The 25,597-nt window shown below is 38.1% G+C and overlaps 1 protein-coding gene across 10 annotated transcripts in view; it reads left to right on the forward strand.

Moving 5' to 3' along the window:
- The window catches only part of TENM2 (teneurin transmembrane protein 2), a 478,752-nt gene that overhangs the window by 9,502 nt on the left and 443,653 nt on the right, over window positions 1–25,597 (forward strand). The window lies entirely within an intron of this gene.

Below are 25,597 nucleotides of genomic sequence, written 5' to 3' on the forward strand. Positions count from 1 at the left end.
CTTTTTGGGGGTTTTAGGTTTAGTACCTAGCATGTCTGCTAAACTTGCTGCAAATATATTTTGACACTAATATTAAAGTCATTACAGCAAATAAAATTTTGTGTATGACTGGGCAACTGTGTGTGCTTCTATTAAGTTTGTTTCTAAATTCTTACAAAAATAAAGCTCATAAGGCATTATTACCAGTCTGTGCTTCAAGCACTGAAGTTATAAAGTAGGTTGTTAATAATATGAGGAATGATATATCACAGCTGTAATGCCATGTCTTCCAAAGTTAATGAATACTTACAATTTTCATAATGAAAAATTAAAATAAGGTTAAAGTGGTTTATAAGACTGCCTACAGATCCAGCAGAAGTCTAATTAGAAGAAAGAACATTAAGTTTGATGGACTTGGAAATATATATTACCTAGTGTTATATATGGACTAAAATCCTGTGCAAGTATTTAGGATTGCTCAAATGTGGACAATTCCACCAGAACAAAGCACAGAAAAATGAAATGTTATTTGCTCTCTGGAATCACTGTGTACACAACAGATTGTGGGTTTAGATGTCTTCAGTACTTCAGTTATGTGAGTCTCTCTTGTTGACTCAGTGCAACAATCTCTCATCCGTGTTTGCCCGTTTCTTTACCATTTCTGAAGTAAAATGAACCTTTGTGCTTGTTTTTCCTATTAGCAAAGCGTAATGACGCTTTTGTTACGGTGCCGTGGCGGTTCTGGGGCAGCTGCCGCACACCACGCAAAGGAGGTGCTGCTCTACCATGTCAAGGTCTGTTTGAAAGAGGCCACTGCCCACAGCTGCCTGGTTTTGAGAGCTGGTGCCACACAGCTGAGATTCAGCAGGATTTGTAGAATTCACCCTCAGAGAAAACCTTGAGCTTGCACGGTGCTCCCCGGAGCACGAGAAGCTGCTGTTCCTGTGTCGCGGCAGTGGGAAGTGCTGGGAGAGGACAAAGCGCCTTCTCTTCCCAAAGGTGTTCACCCAGGCAAAGGGGGAGGCTGGCAACACAAAAACCGAGATGATGGTGCAATACTGCACTTCCCTGAACTTGTTTTTGTGTTTTGTGGAATGCAGAATGACTGTAATTGGGAGTATATTTGGAATAAGCTGTCTTTGTGGTTATCAAATATGTCAGCTTTGCTTTTTATGTTTATATGTTGGGTTTGTAACTCTTATAAGCTGTTATTGCATGACAAACTCCTCCATCTTCATTTCAGTCTCTTAAATCCATCTTCTTCCTCCACTTTTTTAACAGCATAACTATATTACAGTGTATCTATCCCACACGGGGTTTGCTGTGGTGTTTTTTGTGGCCATCACTACATGAGCAGAACAGTCCTTGTCAACAAAATTCCTCTAAATTATTGGTTTAGAGTGAATTTTGTGTTGATCTCTCTCTTTTCTCATGTCTACAGCTTGCAAAAGCATAATGGAATAGAATTTACCTGTTTTTTCTCCAGTATCTCTTTGACTCCTGAGGATCTCAGTATCCACTTTAATGAAGTATATCTTAAAAACTATTTCAAAAGTGTGGCAACTTATCCTCTTAACCATACAGGTGTGATATTTATAAAACAGAAACTTTGGCATTTTAAGATGTGATGATGATCTGTAGAATAAGAAGGCAAAGGAAGAACTTGGAATAAACAGAATGACTTGACAGAATAAAGAAACCTAGAATTATGAGTTAATTTCTTATGAATGTAACATGTTTTAAAATATACAAATATACAAATGTTTAATTGTTTAATAGTACTGATTCAGTTATTGAATTTAAAGTATCCATTTGCTCACCTGTGGAGTAGTGGAGAAAGGGATTTAATTTAGATTAAATTTTTACCAGAAAATTATGATTTTTCTTATTATATCATTGTTTTGAATTCTAATTTAATTTAATTTTAATTATTTTAATTATCCCAGCATCATGTTTTTTTAATCCTCGTTTTTTAAGCTATAGTTGGAGCAGGTGAAGTCGATAATCCTTTTCATAGAATGGTTTGGTTTGGAGGGGACATCAAAATCATCTTGTTCCAAGCCCCCTGCCATGGGCAGGGACACCTTCCACCACTCCAGGTTGCTCAGACTCCATCAAGCCTGGCCTTGGAAATTTCCATGGGAGGGAACCACAGCTTCTCTGGGCAACTGGGTATTTTATTCAAATAAAAAGAGGGAGTGGCCATTTCCTATAGTAGAGAAAATACAGTTCTTAGTATATTTGTCAGGCATGGGAAAGGCTTGTTGTGTTTGCACCAGGGATCTGCAAACAAATAAATGGCTCAAAATGATAAAGATTTACCTTAGATCCTCCTCAGGTGATGGAAATAATGTGCTGCAAGAGAGGAGTTATGGTCACATATCAAAAAATGCTGTTCCAGAAATGCACAGTAAATTTCCACAAACGATTAAATAAATTAAGCTCCTGGACACATTTATGGTACTGTTTTCAAAACAGGAATTAAAATCTATGTCTCTGGAGGTCATAAGACTACTTAGCAAGGAAACAGACTCAAAGTTATTGGTAGCATCAGTGAATAGCAAATATACTTTTTTTAAAAACAAGATGTATTGTACCTCATATGTTTACTACATTTAGTCCTGCAGAATAATTTACTTAATGCTCTGCAATATTCCTGGGAAAAAAATATAAAGCCAAATTGTTTGGCTTAAATTCATCTTGTTCATATGCAAGAGGATGACTAAAGTAATTTATTGTTTGTTCTTGTAAGAGAATGTCTTACAGAGATGATGGCTCTCAAAGGCCTTTATCACTTCAGCTTTCAAGACAGAGGGTGAAGGTGAGGCTGGGCTAAATCTCTGCACAGTCTTTACCTTTCTGCAGCCTTTTTACTGAAAGGGATTTTTCTGTAGTCAGCAGCTCCAAGAAGAGAGTTCTGTGGTTTGGTTCTGCACTTGGTCTTTGGCAGCCACAAACCTCCCCAGGAAAGAACCAAAGGAAATCTTTTAGCAGAGTGAGCAGCTAAAGGATGCTGTAGACCCTGTTGCATAAGAGGGCAAACTGTGATTTCTTATCATTTAACTTCCTTCTGTTCCACTTAAAAACATTTTCGTACGGACTATCTTAAATTTCTTATGACTCCAGGTTGTAAATTAACATACAGCATAATCTGAAATGCAGATGAGGGGAGAGAGGGCACTTGTGGAAAGTGGCTTCTTGTCTTACTGTCAAGGAGACTGTTATGCTTGAAGTTTTATATTTCTGCTGAAATCCATAGATATTTTTGGATATGCAGGTGGTAAAGTGTGTCTGTCAAATTTTCTAATTTTTTTTTTCTCTCAATGAATTCTATGCAAGAATCTTGGCAAAATATTTTGAATGCATCTGAGGTTTTTTTTTTTCTTTTTTTTCTCTATAGTCACTGTTCAATTACATAATTTTTTCTGATTTTTTTTTTTATCTCAGTGGTCATTTCTTAAAGACTTTGAACCTGTGCAGAATGATACTGCTAAATAAAGACTTGTAAAATCACAGAAAAATAAATAACATCTAGTGAATTTAATATATATGGCAGTATCTTCAGTGTTGTAAAGGTAAATTTTCAGATATGAGGATTGATGTGGAATAGAGTTACCAAGGTAAAGAGAAGATGAAAAAGGCTGGTCAGGAAAAATGCTGAAGGAGACTAAAGGAAAAAAGGTGTCTGTGGGTTTTAGGGTGCTAACCCTGAGCAGAAGCAGCAAGAGAAAGCATTAGCAGAACTTTTGAAATGAGCTTTTATCTAAATTAATACTGAGATATATAAAAAAAAAAGGGTACCAAGGTACCTGAGTTTATTGGAAGCAGTGGTGCTTTATTCACTGCTCTTCTCGACTCAGGCTGTCCTGAACACACCGGGCAAGGTTTGCACAGCCTGGATGAATTTGGAATTGTGATTATGCTTTCATCTTTCCCCACCTAAATTTCCTTTTTTTTCCCCAGTCTGTATTTGTCATGTGTGCCTGAACTCCGAGACTGGAGCTTGAAATGCTGTGCTGATGCAGGGCCTAGTGCCTATTTTAATTCTTTTTCCTTCTAATAGTTAACCCTAAATAATTAATTGCCATGGTGTATCTGAGGTCTCAGTCTAAAGCTGACACTTTATTCTTCAGCATTTTCATTATGACATCAATAACACTTTACTACAATGATTTTGGGTCTGTTTGAATGGATTTGAATTCTCACTTTACAGTTCTCTTGTGTTGGGGCTGTGTTAAAGCAAATATTATTTTTGTAATGGGAAGTGAAATTTCACACCAGCAGGACGAGCATGTGCTGAGCCTGGCTTTATTTCTTCCATAAGAATGTAATATTTTATTCTTCTGGATAGTGTCATACATATGCATCTCATAGTTTTATGTATATAATTGCATTTTCTATTTACTTTATATAGACATTGTTCTTATCTTCAGAAAGCAAATGTTATTGTAGGTTCTGACAATGAGTGTTTATTTACTCAGAAAATAAATTTTACTTTCAGAGCTTTTTGATTAGAAAGGAAGAAAAGCAAACTTATTATGAACTATAAAATTATTCAGTGCTGAATACCAGATAATCCAAGGCACTTTAAGATGCAATTCTTTTTTCATCTATTTAACAGGCCTCGAAATGATAATGAACTTGTCTTGATGTGCATGTTAATTTGTGGTGAAAGTTGGTAAATGGGAAGTTACCTAAGATTTAAAGTCTAAGAAAAACAACTTGAAATGCCTCTACTTCATCTTTTATGTAGCTAAGAATGATATAAAATGGAAAAAGACAGAGGTGAAATGCTTAAGAATGAAAAAATGTATAGATTTGAGGTAATTAATAGGGTTTTTTCCTGAAGAGAACAAAAGCTAAGATTATATATGTCATTCTGATGTACCAAATCCTATTTAAATAATTGAGATGTTTGGATTTTGTTATTTTTTTGTCTTATTCTAGCTCACATATTACGCCAGCGGGATAAATGATGTTGGTTCATTCCCATTTTACAGACAAAGTGCATGAGAAAAAAGATTAAGTGAGTTGCTCAGGGGCATGAATAACATTGTGAGCTGAAAAGGGAAAAAAAATCTTTGCACTTAGATTAGTAATCCATTTTTATTTATATTAGCTAATATTTCCACTGTTGTTTTTTTCCTTCCCTTTCTGTTGTCTGTGTAGCATGTATTCTGAACTAATCAGAAATTACATTGCAAACTTCTCTGATTAGTGAAACTTCAGGCCATCAATCAAAAGGGAGAGTTCCACTTCAATTAATTCCATGTGTATTGTTTTCATCTAATTTTCTGGTGTTTCTGAAAAATACATACTGCTTTTATCCATCACAAAAACTGTAAAAATAACTCAGAAAAATAAAGATTAGAGTGCTTCATTTGTTTTGAATTTAAAAATACGAAGATGAAATCAACAACATGCTTTTGCTGGGTTTTATTAACATAGGAATTACTCCTGTTCATGCAGCTTTATTAATATAATTTATTTAATAAAGATGTCTGGAAGTGCTGGATTGGGGAGAACAAAAGACAGTCAATGAAATAGGAAAGGTAGCATCAAGAGAGACAGTAGAGGAGGCTCAGTGAGGGCTCTCACACCTTAGATATGAGTTGTGAAATAAACAGGAGAAGGGGAGAACAGGAAAAATGAGCTGAATTTGCACAAATTTTTAGGAGTGAGTCATCTAACTGCAAGTGTGAATAACATATCAGAAAGTCAGTGATAACCATGCCTTTCATTGTGAACACAGGTTTATTATCTCTCTATGGTGACTCCTAGGAAAGTGGCATTAGTATTTGACTGAGCATGTTTGGAGAATCTGCCTTGTTGGCTAAAGCCAGGATTCACTATGGAGGATCTTCTAAGCACTGTAAATCTTTTATTGCATTCATTTAAAAACTGCAACAAGATGAATTCCTGATTTTCTGAAATTCAGGGTACATCTCCCTGTCAAAAATAAACATTCCTTTTAGAAAATTATGGAGCCAACCTTGATTTGAAACATAAAGTGAAAATACAGTGTTTGTTGTCCTTTGGTCAGTTTTTCTTCTCTCTTCTGATCTGTAACAAAGTATAATGGTAGTATAATCTCTTCTCTCTCTTCAGTATATTCACAAAGCATGATTTTGTTTAAATATGGGTTAAATATGCATGTATGGATTATATGTTTGGTGGCCAGCTGCTCTGTCTGTGGAGGAGTTTCCTTTTCCATCCATTTATATTGAGAATGAAAGAAATTATGAGTTATCCTCAGGTAACTTTGCAGCACAGGATAAAGTCTTGAGAATTCATGGAACTTTAGAAAAAAAATGCATGCAAGAAGTATTTTAAAATCCAGGTAATTTGAAATGTTCCTGGTTAAACTAAACAACCTCATTCATACATACTCCCATTAATTAAAAAAAAAAATGTTTATAAAAGTCAAAATATTTTACATGGGACAGTGCTTGTAATTATCAGTGCCACCAAGAAAATTAAAGTATAGGTGTACCTAAATCAAGACACTGAGGAAAAACAAAAATCATATGGTGTAAGAACCTGAGAAGAAAGATGTAGGACATCAGGCAGCTTTTCAAAATGCTGTTTATTATCTGGGTGATTTTACAGCATTCATTGATTGTAACAGAGCCATGCCTAAAGCTGCCAGCTCCAGCTCATAGGCAGACCTGAAACCCCCTTAGTTCTGGTTCCAATACATTAATATTATTCTTTGCTGAGCATCTTAATACATAACAACCAGCCAGCATCATACACCATAATTTACTATTACCTACAGCCTGTCATAAATACTATCACTACCATATTGTGCTCATTACTATCCAGCCACATGAGTTAGTATGTTAAGTTTAAGCTTAAAGTTGTTTTTCTGTTTTCTTGCAGTAGAAAATTCTTAGACCTTTTTTCTACTTGCTACATAGGCATTTTTGTTTGCCTGTGGTATCTTCTGCTTTTCCTAAGACCTATTTCTGCCTGGTAAAAACATCTTTTTTGTTTGTGGTCAACATATCCTTTGCTCTAGCCATAAAACCTCTTTCCAGCTCGACTTAACCTTTGCTTTCTTAGTTGTCCAGTAACAGCTGGCTCAGCAATTCCTAATTTAGACATCTATTATTCTTCTATATCAAAACTTGCTTTCATTTCTATTCTGCTTTCAGGTTCTACTTTCAGAGAGCTTTCTGCCAAGCATTCATATCTGTGAAACCTTCTTGCCAAACTTACATCTTTCCCAATAATACGAGTTTAAAATAGTACTTAAACTGCATTAATTCACATTAATTTGCTGTTACATCAAACTAAAAGCTATTACAGTCCTAGAAATCAGTATTTGTGTAGGTATACTTAGTTTAATCTTCACTTTTTAACTTTTTGGAGTTTGTGAAGTTAAATTCTGACCCAGACACAAACACAGATAATTCAGATTTATAAAGATCCCAGCTGTCATTACAAGGCAGTGATTCCATGCACAAGTCCCAACAGAAGTCAGGCTCCCATTCCCAGTCACAGGAATGGCTGCAAATGATGTTCAGCTTCAGACATTGGTGTCACAGGATGGGGGCAAATACTTGTTTAGGTGTTTGCAAATTATAATGAAATATATTCTAACTAACTAAATGTCCAGTATGTTATCACCATAATGGAAGTTCTCTATGAAGGGTAGATGTTCTGACACATTTTATGTGACATTTGATGATTGTTTTTTCTAATCAAAACATCCAACAAAACCAAAAAGTCTAAGCCAACTTCTTTGTCATACCCATTGCATTGTAACTTTCCATTAATTTCTCTTCTAGCCTAAAAAAAAAACCTTGTTACTCTTTCAGTTTGGAGGTGCTGTTAACAAATTTATGTCTAAGCATCACTGCCTCTTTTCAGTTCCTGTACATGAAGGAATCAAGGTGCATCTGATGCAGTCCTCCATCACTTAGGACTGTGTATAATGCAGTTGTAGTTCACAGCAGCCATTAGCTTGTTCTTCCCCAGCCAGGAAATTGTGTCCCAGGAAAGGTCAGGCTGTGGTAGGAGGGTACAGAAGTCAAGTTTATGGTTTAATAGAGACCTCCCTCCCTTTTCTGTCTTGAACCATCCCCTTCATGGTATGTGGTATAAGTGCTATATTGTGGCTCATTTTTTATGTTTCTGCTACCTGGACCAAAAAAACTGGAATCTGCTTTTTTCTGGCATTTCTTATGCTGGAATTGTATTTTCCTTGTGTTTACAGTTTTCTGATGCACAGGGCAAGGGCTGTTTCAGTCCTGACATAGCTGTGTTCACAGAGGGACTATTTCTACACCATGCTCTTTAAAATGGATGCATAACGTGCTGCTGGTTCAGAACTCAGCCTAAATGGGACCTCTGAGTAAATGGTTAAGCTGAGTAAAAATTAATCTAATGGATATTTTTTCATACCAGGGTTTCTTTTCATTCTAAAGCAGGAGGGAAGGTTAACACAGTGCTTTGTAACTTTCCTGCCCCGCTTGAGAAGATTGCAGGTTGAGTGGGAAGGGAGCCAACTCCCAGTTTCACATCCTTGCAATTTCAGCTGGACTGTTCCTGTCAGGCTGTAGCAGATATTGTCATACATAAATTCAAATCAAATAGAAATTACTTTAGTTTTTTCTTATATGAGTGTAATTCACAAAGCTGAGTCCCTATAAAATCCTATTAAATTCCAAAGTATTTTTTTTTAAATGTACTGATGCACAGAACACTGCAAGCCTTCGTTTTTTTATACAGGGGAAATGTTTGGGGAGATAAAACCATAAGCTGTAACTCATCAAATGCTTGCAGATGAGGATTTTGTTTCCTAGTTGATTCACCTCCCAGTCCTTTTTTTAAGCTTGAGAAATCACTTAGAGGTGATACTCTCTTGAGAGCAGAATATGGCTCATTGATAGGGAGGATTTCGTGGAATTTATGGTGGGAAACTGAAAATGTGCTTAAACAAGTGAGGAAGAACAAGGGGAGTAAAGAGAGGAGACTGAGGTGTGGGAGCAGATGTGTTTTTACTTGGGTCCATCCGACCGTTAATAAGCTCAGATTTGAGTCCTACTGGACTTTAATTAATAGCCCTCTGCTGGGAAACACAGCCTCACTAAAGCAGTGGTGAGGAATTCCAAAGAAAAGAGCTAATCTGACAAGTATTATCTCTACAGGCATACAGAGAAATAAATGCTTTGTTGTAAGAAATACACCGTAACTGATCTGTGACCTCCCTGGCTAAAGCAACAGCCTAGGGAGGTTATTTTTGACTCTCAAAACGAGTGCTGTGCTGTCATTACTGTGCTGCAGCTCACAGGGCTTGGTTCCTAATGTCATTTTACCTATAGAATAAATGGATTAAACTATTCTTGAAGTTAGCTTCATAGAATGGAACAGATACCACGATCTGGAATTTCATGGTGTTACCAGGATTTACCTATACTGGGAAAAAAAAAAATCAGAGAACTTGGTAATTTCATCTTGATGAAATCTCTGCCACTGAGGCTTGACTAGTAAACACATAACACTTCATTTTTTGTAACTGAAGTTTGTTTTTGCAGCTAGAGTAAGGCAGGACTCTGGGTAGGCTATATTGACTATAACTGTATCATGCAAATGAGCTGAGGGAACTTTATCCCTGCATGCTTATTCTTTTACAATACCTTCAAAATTCTTTTAAGAGGAGCAGAGATTGAATTTATTCTATTAAGAAATTGTGTGGTGTATTTTCTCTTTGTGCTTTATTTTTGCAGAATATTTTCCCTGTGGTTTTTCATATTTAGAACCTGACTGAGTTGGAAATGGAAGCCTAAAGGTTTTTCTGACAAATTGCTGAGGTCTATTAATTTGTATGGTTCGTTTGTGCTCTCCATAGTCAAACTGAATTTTCTGGTGCATACTTTGGTTGTGTAGGAAATGCAGTTTTATTTTAAAGTGATATCTAGTCCCTGTAATATTTTTTTTCTATCAGCGTCAACGTATTTGGAAGACTGAGTCCCTGTAAGGTTGAAAAGAGTCACTTCAGGAAATAAAAATAAATGGTATGTGAGGAGTTTGTGAAGAGAAGCTTCAGTGGCTGGTGAAGGCTCTTACAGGAGTACTGAGGGGAGGAGAGGAGCTGTTTAATGCCAACTCTTCCTGTAGCCTGTCAATTTATTCATGCAGTGGACCTTGCAAGCCCAATCCACAGATGCTATTTTCTGCTCCTTACTGAATAAAACTCACTGCTGGGTCCTGAGTGTAAAGATTAATTAGTCAGTGAGTGTTAAAGGTCTGTTAAAGCCATTATGGCGTGTGTCCACAGAGACAAATAGGGGCTATAAAACACTGTGTTCGAAACCTAATTTTACATGTGTATTTTTCATTAATAATAATGATGGTAGTAATAATTATGGTCTTTTCATTCTGAAAGCTCTCCAAGGACTAAATGCATAGTGCAGTGCATACTGTGTAGGAAGGATCATGCTTTCCATCACTGAAATGCAGGCTGTCAGAAGGCAGCCTTCAAGTGATGCTCAGGTTGTTGTTGGCCATTGCTCAGACAGCTGTGCAGTGCAGCTCCTCCAAGGAAGATTCTGTCCACAACTAATTGTTTCCTGAGCTGAGGGTGCTAGAAAATGTGTGTCACTGTTGAAAATGGCAATCAAAAAAATAAATATAGTTACCTATTTTTTACTCTTTTTTTTAATTTTATTTTTACTTCAAAAACATATCCTTCCATTTGGTTGCCAGCTTTCAAATGAGCTTGGACTTACAACATTGTTGAATGTTTGACTTTTCATCAGAAATTTTTAGCTAAGTTAATAATTTTTAGCAATTGGCATAAATTAGAAAAAATTGTTTGTAAATATAAGCATATGCATGATTTGAAAATGCTCTTGCTCATTTTTTAGGACTAAGCTGCAACTGTTCTGTGTGCACTGGAAATGAATAGCAGCATTACCAGCACCTTCAAAAGTGAAATACTCCCCTGTGCATATTTTGCAGAGTTCTGTGGGGTTTAGTGGCAATTCTGTGTATATTTTTGGTGTTTGGAACCGCAGCTGAAGGCAGCTGAGATGAGTGAACCAGCAGATATGGCCTATCTCTTACACTTACAACTGTTCCAGCATGCAAAGTTAGAATTGATTCTAATACATGCAAAGGTATTCCTTCTTTTCTCAAAATAAGAATTAAGCAGGGAAGGAAGCCTTTATAAGTCTTCCCAAAATTTGGGTTCATTTACCCCATTATGTCCAGCTATGGGGTCCTTATTTGAATAACACAATCCTAATTTCCAAAACTGGCTGTATATACTCTCTGTCTGGTTACAAATGAAGAAAACTGTCAGCATGATTAGAGGGAAACTTTTGTCTCTAGTTTGGTCACTTGCTTTGTACAGTGTTTTCATCACAGTGCCATACTTGGATCAGAGATGCCAAGATGTAATTGATCAGAAATACAGATGAAAAAAAGGTGGCATTTTTAATGTAAAAGCAATGGACTGTCAGGTCAGATTCCCATTGTTTTTGTCAGAGTGCTTTGCAGACTCCTTGTCACACACTGACATCCGAGACAATTTAAAAAATCTGTTGGTTCTGTCCAGCAATGGAGGGGAGAATTCAGCAGTGTGTGCAAATGTTTTCTGGGGTTTCTTTCTCTCTTTGAGGCTGTGTGACCCCTGCAATGTTTAAGGGAAGCCTTGCTCCTTTAGGAGAACAGTAAGCTGTTGTTTCAGCCCTTGTGTTGATGTCAAACCTGAGAAGCACAGAAAAGAAATGGAAAGATGTTTTGTTGAACAGGCTTCCAGCACAAAATGACTGAATGAAAATTGATAGAGATGATGACTGGTTATGTGTCTATGTTACATGAAACTATGGTGCAGCAAGAGAAGGTTATTCTTGGAGGGAAGCTGAAGTGGGAAAAAGAAACAACAACTTAGTGGTCCTTGCCAGATTTCTAACTACAAATGATAGATAACCAGTTATGTTTTGGAACCTCCATGGGTAGATGTTCTAGAGGCTTCAAGAATTTAGCATGCTCGCCAAAGAAACTGAATTAATGACTCACTTTAGCAATGTATTTATATTAGTCAATGAATGAATGAAGTCAAAGGGCTAATAGATCTAGTGAGCAAAGCACTTGCTTTTCATTTTCAGCTGCAGGTGAAGCAGCAATTGCAGATCTCTGAGGAGCTCCTTTCCCAAAGACACCTTGGTTTCAGTGTGCTCGAGTGACTGACAGAGCCACGGCTGTGAGTGGCAGCTGTGCTTCTTCACCTCCTCAGAATACCTAATGCTGCCTGAAACCCTATCCAAACATTGCACATCTTGTAATGAAAGCTCAGTAACTGTGGTGTTATCTCTTAAAATAACATTAGTTTATAGAAACATGTTTTATTCTAAGATAGTTATCATAAAAAAAAAAAAAAAAGATATTTATTTTAGGCTCTAGTTCATTTTTGAAGTAATTTTACTGGTATGTGTAATATTGATTGTGTGGGAATTGTGAGGGCTGCAGAAGATCTTGTGAAGACAGGAATTCAGCATATTTTAGATGCCTTATTTGCCTTTCATTTGGCAGTCCATCAGCACTACACTGGAACAGTACATGGGTTAAAATGAAAACTTGGGTGTCACAATTGTTTCAGATATGTGCCAAGGTACATGGCCATAATTCCCTAGTTCTGTGTATGGCAATGGTTCTTCACAAATATTCAAAATAGTTACAAACAAGTTGCAATTTGGGCAAAACTTTGTAATTTATGTAGGGCAATCCATAACCAAAAATTGCAAAATGGGAGAATGCCTGTTTATAGTCATGAGCTTTGATTTAGTTCTGGGGTTTTTCAAGCTCTTGCCCATTTTGCTCAATATTTGTTGCAATTCATGTATTGTATTTTGATGTAAATCTTTATGGCTTCCCAATGATTAGAGAAGCCAGTGCAGGTCATTAAGATGTCTGGGAAGGAAGGCTGCTCACAATATAGCAGGGTCAAAATGTGTTTGCACTTTGAAAACAATAACAGTAAAATTTTTGAACAAGAAACATTTCAGAGGGAAAAACAATGTCTGGGTAATCTCAGTGACTGAGGACTGAGAAGAGGCAGTGATGTTCTCTGTAGATGGAGGGTGATACCACATTGTGCTTTTTTCGTCCTCTTAAGCTTCTAAATCTCCCTTCCAGCCTTTTGCTGCAAAATTAGACTTAAATGTTACATTATTTACATGTAATATGAATTCAGTCCTCTTAATAGTTAGTCTTTTCTCCATTTCATTGTTTTACTGGATGCTTTTTCTAGATATTAGCCTTTCATTTTTATTGGCAAAATAATAAAAAAAAATTGAGTGCATTTTGAACACCACAAATTAAGCTAATTTTTTACTGTTGCCTTTTAAATCTTAATGATGTATGTAGTATTGTATAAATCATGTGAATGGCTCATGTGAAACACTAATAATAGCACTACCACTAACAAAAGAAAGCCAAGTTGTGAGTGGTGGATCTTGTACACTTTAGGTATGATTATTGCATAGGGACTAGAGACTGACAAAAGCCAGTAAAGATGGATAATTTAATGCATACAGCACAGCTAGCAAATCAAATGCCAGAAGTTGCATCTTAATTTAGGCTGATATTTTCTGGATTCCTTCTAAAGACCTTCACAAATACTAGAAATGCAGGTTGTGAATATAACATTGTAGGGTAGCAATTTATTGCACTATAATTTTGTTTATGGCACTACTGATCAGCAGTTTCCCTGTGGTGGCTTAAAGCTTGACTTTTATTGGAATAGACATTTTGTGGAATAGCAATGACCAACAATTACAAAGCTTTTGTCATTTTCATATGGGTATCATTTATTAACAGCAATATCCAAATTAGCATTTCAGACGTTGTTCAGGCTAGATGGTTTTAACTGCTCCTTCTCACATGAAAGTCTTAATTTCCTTCTCAGCACGGACCTGTGAACTGTAGGGAATGACTGTGGGGGTCTGCACCTGATAAATCTGCCTTCTAATGAGGGTCACAGCACTGTGGGGCTCCTGGGGTGGGAGCATCCCTGGCAGCCCCTCTGCTCTGGCCCCAGGTGTGTCTGCAGGGCAGGGCTGGGCAGGAGGGGCTGTGCCAGGTCTGCTGCAGCTCCTTGTGCCAGCAGGGAAGGAAAGGAAGGTGCCAGGCTCCGAGCTGGAGCAGCCCAAGGCACAAGGGCTCACCTGTTCCTGCCTGGTGGGGATGGAGCTGCTGCTGCCCACGCTCACAGAGGGGCCCTGGGGATGAGCACAGGACAGAGGCCAGCTCAGCACGAGCCCCTGTGGCTCTGGGAACTCTCCTTTGTGGCCCTGTGTCACTGTGCCCGTGATAATGAGAGAAAATGGACATCTTGGATTTGGTCTCCTTTAACAGGGTTAGATGCTGGGGCTTTGGAGTCAATCTCTGACACGTGTCACAGTTGTTAAGGTAGGTATTAATACAAAATAATACATTTGTGTAGTGTTCAACTTTCCTGGAGCTGTCTATCAGAAAGTTCTGAAGTGGATTTCTTTAAAGACTCCCTGTCTCCTGAGAAAAGGGGATAAGGCAGTGTGTCCCTGGACAGGATCTATGACTCATTATGTCAATCAAATTCCACTTCAGAGGGGAATAAAGAGATTTGTATCTCAAAGCTGTGCATAACGACTTCTTGGCTTTTCATTTCATATTTATGAGCGGTTTACTTTGAAGTGTTTATCAGGCAATACGCAGAAACATGAGAGAGCATTGCCTGAAACCATGTTCAAGTGTCTAATCTGTTAAATGCTTGCTGAGCAGGCTAGTTCATCAGTGCATGCAATGCAAAAAAGAGAGGAAAAAAAATAAACTTTCTGGGGTTTTGAAGAAGAATTTTTATATTAACAATATAAAAAGGATTAATAATGCCAAGCATTTTGAAATAAATGTAATATATGAAACTTACAAAAGTTGGTTATGTTTTGTGTTAAGTAGATAAATAGTTCTTTTCTTGAAAGGAACCTTGACAGTACTTAATACCAAAACTATACAGTGCCACATCTGCTCTTAAGATGGGAGTATACAGTGTCCACAGGATTCTCACTGCTAATTTTGAAGGCATGAGGCATTCATAAGAACAGGCTGGTGTAGGTTTCTTTTTCCCCTCTAAAAAGGGCATTTCCTGATAACAGGAATGTTAAAAGCTGATTTAAAAAATGGCATTAGTCCTCAATGGGGAAGAATTTTGAACAGTGTTACCCATTTGCTGTGTGCTGTGCCTGCAGTGGGACTCTGAAGAGGAAGATATTGTCAAATAGGTCAAAAATTAAACCCCATAATTTTAGGTAAAATGGAAACCAAATGGAATGTTTTCCTCATTTTCCTTTAGCTCTGGTGGGTCAGTTTGAAGAGCCCACATGCCTCGTGGTAGTTCCAATTTCCTGTTCACAAATTTTCTGCTACCATTCCTCTCAAGTCAGGCTTTACAAATCCTGGCTGTGTGCCACCAGTCCAGGGAACTGTGTGAGGTGGAGGCACAGCCTGTGCAACCCCAGCTCTGCAAACCCCAGCTCTGACATGGGCAGGGCAGTGTTCACCTGGGTGAGCCTGTGCTCCATGCTTTCTGGGCATGTCATCCTGCATTGAATTTGGAAAAAAATTCACTTCCAAGCTCACTTTCAAACATATTCTTACATATAAGTCATATTAAGAAGGATCAACAGGAATATCACTAGTTCAGTGCTTGATTTTTACCAAAAATTCTTTAAACTAAACAAGTAACTTTTCCACCTACAGAGAATATACTTGAATTTGAATGACTTGATTTGTGGGTTCCTGCCTTGGACTTAAAGTTATCCCTAAAATAATTTAGTCAACCACAGCTAATCTCTACTGTACACTTCTGATTATTTTAGCAGTAGATTTCTGCTGTGACTTTCCGGGTCAGAAATCCTTGGAAAGTTTTCAATTGTTCACTTTTTTTGGATGGAGGGTTCTCTCCTTAGTCTTTCCTGTTCAAGGATGAAATGGTTCTCTCATTGATTCTATATCCATGCACATTGTTCACCAAATTCCCAGTCTAAAATGAACAAACAAAAAAAAAAATAAAAAAAAAAGAAAAACTGTGCAAAAAAAGATCCCAAAGCCCTATAAAACTTATTCTGTGCTCAGTTTCCATAACAAAAGTAAGTTGTAGAAGATCCAAGGGTAGTTTTGTGACATGTATGCCTGTTCTCTGTTCTGAAGTCTTTAAAGAGATAACACAAAAGAAAATAGAACAAGCAAATGCCTTTGAGAACCACAAATCTGAAATTTAAATAGAGGTGCTGGCAAGCTTTAATATGCTCAGCCAAATCAGAGTTTATCAGCCTGAAAGTGATGGATAAATCTGAGTATCCAGAGCCTGTCACGGTGGCTTAAGCCACCTGAAGCCACCGGCCAGCTTAGCTCATGTGCCCTATCACAGCGGTAATTAAGAAGAGAATTTTTTCCAGTAAGACAGTGACTGCAAGGCCACAGGCAAGAGACATCCACAGCACCAGACAGTGCTGCTGTCAGTATTCTGGTCATGGCTGAAGAGTCTGGGAGCAGAACAAGCTCTCATCCTGGAAGCAGCAGAGAGAAGAGGGTTTTTTCCCATCCCTGTCCTCACATACTCCATACTCCCTTTCAAACACTTTAGGTTCAGAACTGCTTGTGAATCCCATCTAACCAAAGGGGAATTATGTGAACTAGCCTATAATGCGTCTTTGCAAAATGTTGGTAGGCTGTAAAGTGTGAACTAGTGGGAGGATTAATGAATAATCCAATCTAATCTCTCCCTTGCTAAATCCAAAGAGTTCTAGAATTGGAGTGTGCAAACTCAAAAATAATAATGATGATATGATAAATAAAAAAAAATAATGTAATCGTATGATGCCTAGGCATACTTGACCTTTATCAGTGAGATGTGAATTTATCATTTCACCTGATCTGCAAGGCACTTATGAAGCAAGTAAAGGCACTTAGCAATTGAGATGACGTGTGTGTTAAAAATAGTCAGATAACACAGCCTGCACAGTAACTCTCTTTCAAACTGACTGAATTTTGGTCTGATTTTGTACTCTTTTACTGTATTATCTCTTAAAAATAATGTCTCATAAAGATTTTGGGGGTAGGCTGAAATTTTTTTGATGCAGAACTAAGTGACAGACAAGTGCAGTATTCTTTTCATTACAACTGGTTCTTGTGTAGAATATTTGATCTAGCGGGGGAAAATAGTTCTTTTTAAAGTCAGTTTGTGAAAACCAGGGTCAACATTTTCCCATACACAAAAGATTATTTGACAAAATTGTTGTTCTAATTGAGATATCTTGATTATTTCTCTTCAGGGCATCGCACACTGCCACTTGTTAAACTTAATGCAAAGTGATGGTAGGGGCTTGACTCACTCTTTGGCACACTTGCATGTCCCTGTATTATTAACCAATAAAGTCAGTGCTGGCAGTCCTTCAAATCTGAGATAAAAGTGAGAGGGAAGGGACAACAGAAGTGCAACAACTGGCCCTCTTGTTCCAATGGAGTTTTATAGAACAAAGATGTAGTTTCAAACAGCAGAAAGTTGGAATAAGCAGAATCTATAACCTGTTTATTGGCACTTAACACAAATCTTCTCTGTTTGTTGAAGAAGGGAAAAATAGTCTAAATTAAAACACTGCTACTGAAATTGTGAACCACTGGAACAGAGAGAAGGGTAGATGAAATAGAGAAGCAGTTTACATTAACAGAGGGGTGTTGTGGAGGTAGGAGGAGCGCCTTGGAACAGCCCATTCCTGCAAGCACCTCAGTGCAACAGGCTGAAATCCTGGGTACACAGGGACCAGGAAAACAAAATCAAATAGCAGTGTATTGTGAGTGTGTGGAAAACACCAGAAGGTAGGGAAGGAAAGGACGTGCAGGGGACGAGGTGGAGTTTCTCCTCCACAGATCCTCAGCTGCCTGGCACGAGCAGTGAGCTCCAGCAGTGCAGCTGCTGGCTCTGCAGTGCTGCTCTGGAGCCCTGCAAAGGCTGGGTGTGCCAGCAAGGCAGATCACTGTGTGTGCCTGCCTGCAGCTGTGTGTGCAGTGTGCAAACAACAGTCACCAACAGAATGAAAGAAATCCTGTGTTCAGAGTGTGGATTTCATCTGTAGCCAAGTTCAGGATCTGCAGTCATCTGCATTGCTGCCAACTGATGCATTCAGATTACCACAACTGACTGGGTGATGAAAATAACTAATTATTTACCTAGCATTAAAAGTGAAAAGCTGAAAGCAGTTTATAATTGTGAAATAAATATAGATGTTTCCTGATCTCATATATTGAAGGTGAATAAAAGAAAATGTTGTTAGGTAAACTTCCTACCTGTTGGTAGGGTTGTTGGTAGGTAAACTTTTCAAAGAGCTTAATCTGCTTCACTTGATACCTGATTATAAGATATTTATCTTTTACTCCAAAATTAGATGCTCAAATGATTTTAATTTCATTATTCTCCAAGTCTGGCATGAAGTTTATGTGGATTTTTTGTGTGACTTTTCCAGTTGATGCAGTTCTCAGTTTAAAATCTTTGATTTTTTTGGGAACCTCTACATTTTAGTGAATTCTTTTCTTAGTCCTCAAAGTAATTCATATTGGTCTGTTGATGGTGCTCCTAGTAAGATTAGAAATGCAGAGTTAAAGGCTGGCATCTCCATCATTTCTAAAACTTGTTAGGAGCAACATCATCCAGAATATAAACACAAGTTCTCAGCCAAATAATGGTTTAAACTTTTTATTCTACTGTACAGGCTAAAATTTACATTACCATTATTTCTAAGTGACATGGTATTTACTGTGACAAAGCACCTTGTGACTAAAGAGTTGACAGCTGCTGGTGCTCAAAAATCTTTATGTGTGCTTGGGGACCATCATAAAATACAGAGTATCCATGTTCCTAGCTCGTGAAGCAAGGTATAGAGAAACAATTAAGGTTTTGTCTATGTTGACAGCTGATTCAGGTTTTTTGAGAGCTCCCAATTAAACAGTTAGGGAAGTATGAAAGCTTATTACCAGTGACTTCTGCTGTTCCTTGAGAGCACGATTTATTTATCAAATCATGAAGAGCAGTTTATTTTTTTTGTCACTTTTTAAATCTTGATTTAAGAGTATAAAAATAAGAAAAAGGCTTTTCATTAATTCAGCAAAGTATCAACAGCTCATTTATCCACTGGTGTTTACTACAGATTTTTGTAGAGCTTTTTCTTAATAATTGAACTCAGTTTAGTGCATCAGTGAAGATAAACAGCCATACAGTGATTTTATCAAAAAAGTACTTTATACATGTGTGTGTGTATATATAGAGAGAGAGAGTCAGCTGGAAAGCAAGGAGAACTCACTGTCCTTTTCTGACATAATTGAAAATACTTAACAACAGGAGACCTAAATCTTCTGAGCTAGACTAGAATGAAAATGACATTTTTTTACTGGTGAAAACTGACTTTAAATTCTGTGGGACCAAGGAGTAATTATTGAACTGCTTTGTGCCAAATGAGCCTAAGTGTGCATTGCAAACATGCATAGTCAATACAGATACTAAATGGTAGCTCTCCTCTATTGGGGTTGCACTTCATTCTTTCCTTATATTTTCTTTAAAACTGACTACTCTTCCAGGTTTGCATTGTCCATGGAGCTGCAGTTGTTATTCCTTCATAGGAAAATACTATGCTTGTGTGACAGGAGAGAGTATCAGATGTTGAGCAGGTTGCTAAACATAAAAAAGCAAATTGAAAATAATTCTTTCTGTGTTCTTTAAGCTATCACTTTAAGTACACAGATACTCCTTTTTTTTGTGTGTGTTTCTGTGATTTATTTAGAAATTCACTATCTCTTACAAGGAAACAGGCATTTAACAAAATTATTGCACAGTTTGATCCATTTTGGGAAATAGAAAATATGCACTATAACACTTTTTCATAAAATTATATTATGAAAACACAAATAAACAAACAAGAAATCCAACCAAAAAACCCAAAACCCACTGTTACTTTGATAGCCTTTGGACCAGACCTGGGGAGTTTACAAGAACTTCATGATTTGCCATGAGACTTCACAATCTGTTCTTTCTCTGCTGCTTGTAAAGGAAAAAGTAACTGAATTTTAGTGTCTTGGGGTTGGTTTGTTTAGAAACTGGGCAGGAAATGTCTGGCTGGTTCTAAGATGGATGCTGGAGAAAATCTCTGTGGTGGTTAAACATCTCCATGCTTTGAATGGGAGATTCCAAGTCTGGGAATGTTTCCCCTCTGTCTGTGCATCTCTGCTGGAATACAGATTTCCTGAGGCTGTGAGCAGAGGTGCTGGAAGCTCTCAGGTGTGCCCAGAGCTGCTGCCTGCCCACAAGGTCAGCTCTGAGCAGGGCTTTCCCAGCCTTCTGCTGCCAGACAGAGAATAACAGGGGAGGCTCAGCCTGGAATTTTCTTTCTGCTGGCACTTAATCAGCAAGGAGGAGGAGGAGGAGGAGAAGGAGGAGAGCCCCCAGGGAGAGCACAGAAGGGAGAAGCACAGAGGAGGGAAGAGCAATTGCTTACAGAATTGCATACATCTGTCTCCTTCAGGTTTGAGAATGGACAGTCGGTAGGAATAACACATGCCTTTATAATAAATGGAGCTGTTCTCCTCTTACCATTCCTCAGAGCTTGGAAAAGTTGGACAGATTGGCTAAGAAAGTAAAGCCTGAAGAGTTGCATTTCAATGTGGGCTGTGTGGGGTAGATAATAAATAGTCATGTTTGATGTCTAGCTCCATCCTCCTGTCTTCTCAAATCTGATTTTGTCTTTAATCAACAGCAGCACTTGAGGAGAAAGCCATAAATGTATGCTTTTCTCTTAGCCAGCATATCATCAAAATCAAGTTGATTACCATAAGGTGATGCCAGAAATAAAGCTGGGGGGATAGAGTGAGAAAGGACCTGACTGTAAGAGCTGCTCAGCAATAGCTGGGCCCTCACAGCCCCATACCAGCTGCATTGAAGAGAATCAACTCCATCCCAGCCAAAAGCAGCCCAGCATGGGCATCTCAGCATCAGAAAAGGAGCAAGGCAGATTATAAAAGACTATTAAAGAATTCATCTGTCGTTGGGAGAAGCTAGAAAATGAACTTTACATTCAAACCACACATGGCAACATGCACAAACATTTCTGTTTGCTGCTTCTAGTCAGTTTGCTGCAGAAGGGACCAAAGCAGACTGAATTTATAAAGAGTTGAGCAAAATTAAGTGTGCATCAGAGATTTTTAAAAAGAGAAACCTCTTCTAGAGTTGGACCTAAATTGTGGTACTCTTGCCAGCAAAATCATTAAAGCCCTGAACAAAAACTCAAGAAAGGATAGAATGTCTTAGATATATTTTTGTTATTCTTACTTTCTGTAATTGACTGTAGTAGCAAAGACTGTGAGTGATATTTATCCTTTTGATTTTAGACTTAACCCAGTCTTGAACTCGATGTTGTGTTGAAGGCACATTTATCTTATTTGTGCATTACTGGTTTCAGAGGTCTTCCTCTGAGGCATCTTGTAGTGATCAACAGCTGGATTAGATTAATCTTCAGAAGGGAAATTTATGCAGTTTGTGATCACCCAAATGAGACCTCTGCCTAGGAGTTAGGTGAAAGTGACCCTTGCTAAAATGGTGATGCTTTCTAGGCTTTGCAGTGATAATGAGTACAGTAGTACATCATTGAATTCAACACACTGTTAGTAAGTGTTTATATCCTAAATAACTGAAACAGTAAATTTCTGTACAAGGAAGTGCATAAAGAGATAATAGAAGTAATGTCCTCATTTAAAGGAAAACATCTATTCTATTGAGAGACTATTCACAGCATGTAGATTATGGGCAATGATGATCAAGTACATAACATTATATTACACTGCTAAACTAGCATACTGCTGATCTGTTTTTGTATGAGGGATTATGTACACCTTAAGGGAGCAGCTGGGTTTAGCTGCCTTCCTTTAATGAAAATCATCTAGTGGTTTCTGCAGGAGGGGATGAAGGGACTGAGGATGGACTAAGCTCTGTTTCACGTGAAAAAGCAAAAACCTTGTGACTTTCTGTTTTGGGTGCTGTGTTCTTCAAGGGAAAGAAGTTTCTTTTTTTTCCACCAATAAGGATGTGATTTTATCTGTCTCTTTTCTCTTGGTGTCACCAGCAAGGTAGTAGATGCTACAGAATCTGAAAAAAACCTTAAAGTGTGCAAGAATGGATTCTCTGCACATTTCAGTCCTGCTTTGGGAGTGACATTTCAGGGAGGGGCAGCTGAGCTGCTCTCAGCTCCCTGCAAGCCCCAGGTGCTGTGTCACAGTGTCAGAAGGCACCCTTGCCTGCCTGCTGGTGCTGGCAGTGCAGTTTGGCTCTGTCTGGGGGCACACAGCAGGGCAGTGTGAGTGGCCAGGGCACGGCACACTGGGACTGCTGCCTGCTGCCTTCACTGATCCCTGGGAGGTCTTGCTGTGCCTCAGATCCCAATATCACTTAGGGCTGTAAGGATGACACTCCTTGAGGGAGACACTAAACATTAACCCCAGGCCAGGTGTGCCTGTGTTTCTCTGAATTTCCAGTCCATAAGTGCTGTAGTTTGTGCTGGCACTGAGGCAAGGAGGGCTGAGTTGTCCATGCTGAACTTTGTCATCAGGATTCCACATGGGGTATTCTGGTGAGCTGGGTGGATATGGAGTGACTCAGGTACTTTTTCATCTTTTGTGACACTGTACTTCATCTGCAAAGTGTAGGGTGCCCAAAGGAGGACAGCCAGGATGGGGAAGGGCTTTGAGGGGAAGCCATGTGAGGAGCTGCTGAGGACACTCGAGGAGAATGAGGAGATACATTCCACATACAGCAGAGTACACAAGGTCCCCTTTCTTGTGAGGGAAAGAGGAGAGGCAGACACTGATCTCTTCTCTGTGGTGACCAGTGACAGGACCCGAGGGAATGGCCTGAAGTTGTGTCAGGGGAAATTTAGGTTGGATATTAGAAAAAAAATTCTTCACCCAGGGGATGGTTGAGCACAGGAACAGGATCCCCAGGGAAGAGGTGACAGCACCAGCCTGACAGAGGTGTTTGGATAATGCTTTGAGGCACAGGGTGTGATGGTTGGGCTGTCCTGTGCAGGGTCAGAAGCTGGACTCGATGATCCCCTTCCAACTCAGCTTATTCTGTGAATTACTGGACAAATTATTTCTGTGCATCCAGATTTTATTTATCCTCTGTGTGAATGTACAAGGGTGGTCTACTGATGGCATTAGCACCTTAATGTGCAATAATGGCTGAGTAAATGAGAGAAAACTATGTTAGTGCAAGCAGCTCATATGTCATTCAGGACATCTGGGCAGTTTCATTTTAGGAAAACAAGGCATGTAGGAGAACAGGGTCCAGAAAAAGAAAAGATCTAGAGAATATTACTGTAGTGTTTCCATCTTCCTTTCCTCAGATTTTACAGTAAATTAAGGGCTATGAAGGTATCAGGAATTATAGAGATACCTTTCTATATTTTTGGATGTAAAAATGCATATCTGATAAACCTCTTTTGTATATGTATGTATGTAAATGTTAAAAAAATTATTATCCAAGGACAAGTTATTCTGCCATTACATGCTGCCTTACAGAAAAGTCTCAAATAGTATTTTGCAGAAGCAAATGCCAAAAGTTAGTATATAAAACTAATTTAAAATCTACCAGCAAAGAACATGTCTTTACTAGACAGGGAAATTTCTAGAATATTTCATGTCTACCATAAGGTCATAAGACTACAAAGGGATTTCTGAGAGGCAGCATAGAAAATCCTTTCCCAGAGGTTCAGGGGCTGATTCCATTTGTGCTCTTGATATGATCCACTTCTCAATTTTTAAAAATTTGGTCAGTTACTGGAAAATGCCAAGTTCCCAGATAATAAAACTCAAATGGGTGAATGAATTTTGTGAATAATGTGTTTCAGTCAATGCCTATACCATTTTCCTCAGACAAAGTAAGAACAGGATGCTAATCAAAGTGAAAATCATCTGGGCTTGTAAGGGCTGTTAAAATCCACAAAATATCATCAACATGTTTTACTGAGTATGTACAACAGCTTAATTACACTAAAATAGTCATAATTTGTGTGTATTTGTAGACATGTCACCAGCAAACAAAAAAATTTGAAAAACTTCATTTTCATGATGAGTTTAGTAATTTTAACATGTGTCTAATGTCATTACGTACTCTGGAGTGAGCTACTATGATTCAGTTCAGTCCATTTTTTATATTCATTTTGGTTTGATTTTGACCTTTTTATTAGTAAGTCTAAGGTTAGTTTACTAATATGGCTGAAGCAAAACTAATCAATCAAACTGTTTTTGTTAAATGTCTTCTACTGAAATTGCACATGATTAAAGTTTACATTTTCCTTAAAAGTAGCTTTATCTCTCATGTTAGAACTCTAATTACAAAAAAAAAAAAAAAAAAAAGCCAAAAAATCTCTAGACTGAAGTGCCCTTGAGAAGCTCATTTTTAGGACTGTTGAGTTCCCTGATTTTGACTAAACCACTGAATTTCTGATTACTACATTAAATATTAGAAGGCAGGTAAAATACGCTCCTAACTAGAAGGGTTCGCATTAATTTGGTGTTGATGAAAGCAAGCCTGCTTTTTTAATGTCAGCCTTTTTATATCCTTTTCACACATTGCCACGAAATGCTCCATTCCTTGAGAAGGAATTGTCTGCTGAGAATTCTTCACCGTGGCCACGCTCTCGCTGCGAGGCTCTGGAGCTCAGGGTGATGGAGCCACACACGAGCCCAGGCATTGCTGGCTGGGGACATAGCTCAGGCTTCCAGAAGAAATCTAATCCCTTCCTTTAACTGATGAGCTTCAGGAATAAATTCAAACTGGGCCCAGTTTTGCACTTTACATGTGTGCACACACCCCTTATCTAAAATGTGCTTTGGTAGTTAGATATGGGACTGGGGAGAGCTGATACAGGGAGGGGTCAGATAGATTTAAAACTCTATAAACTTTCCTGGCTAATGTGAGGAAGAAGTTCTAGTACTTAAAAAAAGAAAATCCAGTTACATTCTTTATTAATAGAAGATGATTATTTGTGTGTTTTATTAAGTGTGTGAACTTCCATTGTTTAGCTTCATTCTGACAAATATCTAGAGGAAGAGGAGAAAATATAAACAGATTTTGGATGAAATAAAACTACTGATTTAGAAACACAGACCACAGATCTGGTTTCCCTGTGAATTAAGAAATTAGTTAAATAATTGGCAGTTATATTGCCAGCAACTTGAGTCTGGTTTTTGTTTTTAGCCCAGTGTAATGGAGCTCAAATTACTTTGCTTTTCAAAATCTTTGAAAGCCTTAGAGACCAGTGAATATTTCCCTTTATATTTTTACTGCCCTGTTCATTACTGTAGGAAACAAGTACATAAGCAGAAATTAGGCAGCAACTCTGGACTTTCTGAGAACCCTGGGGGACTCTGGGTTCTTTAAAAATGTATAAGATTTTGTCCACTGAGTCGTTATTAACTGCTAAAGGTCACGTGTTTTGACATTGTCTCAGGAAGTTTTGCCTTTAAACCAAATGACCTCCTGATTTTGGTATCGATTTGTGCTTTCTTCTGGAATATGGGGGAAAAAGAA

Source organism: Parus major, chromosome 13 (assembly GCF_001522545.3).
Source record: "Parus major isolate Abel chromosome 13, Parus_major1.1, whole genome shotgun sequence".
Lineage (NCBI taxonomy): Eukaryota > Metazoa > Chordata > Aves > Passeriformes > Paridae > Parus > Parus major.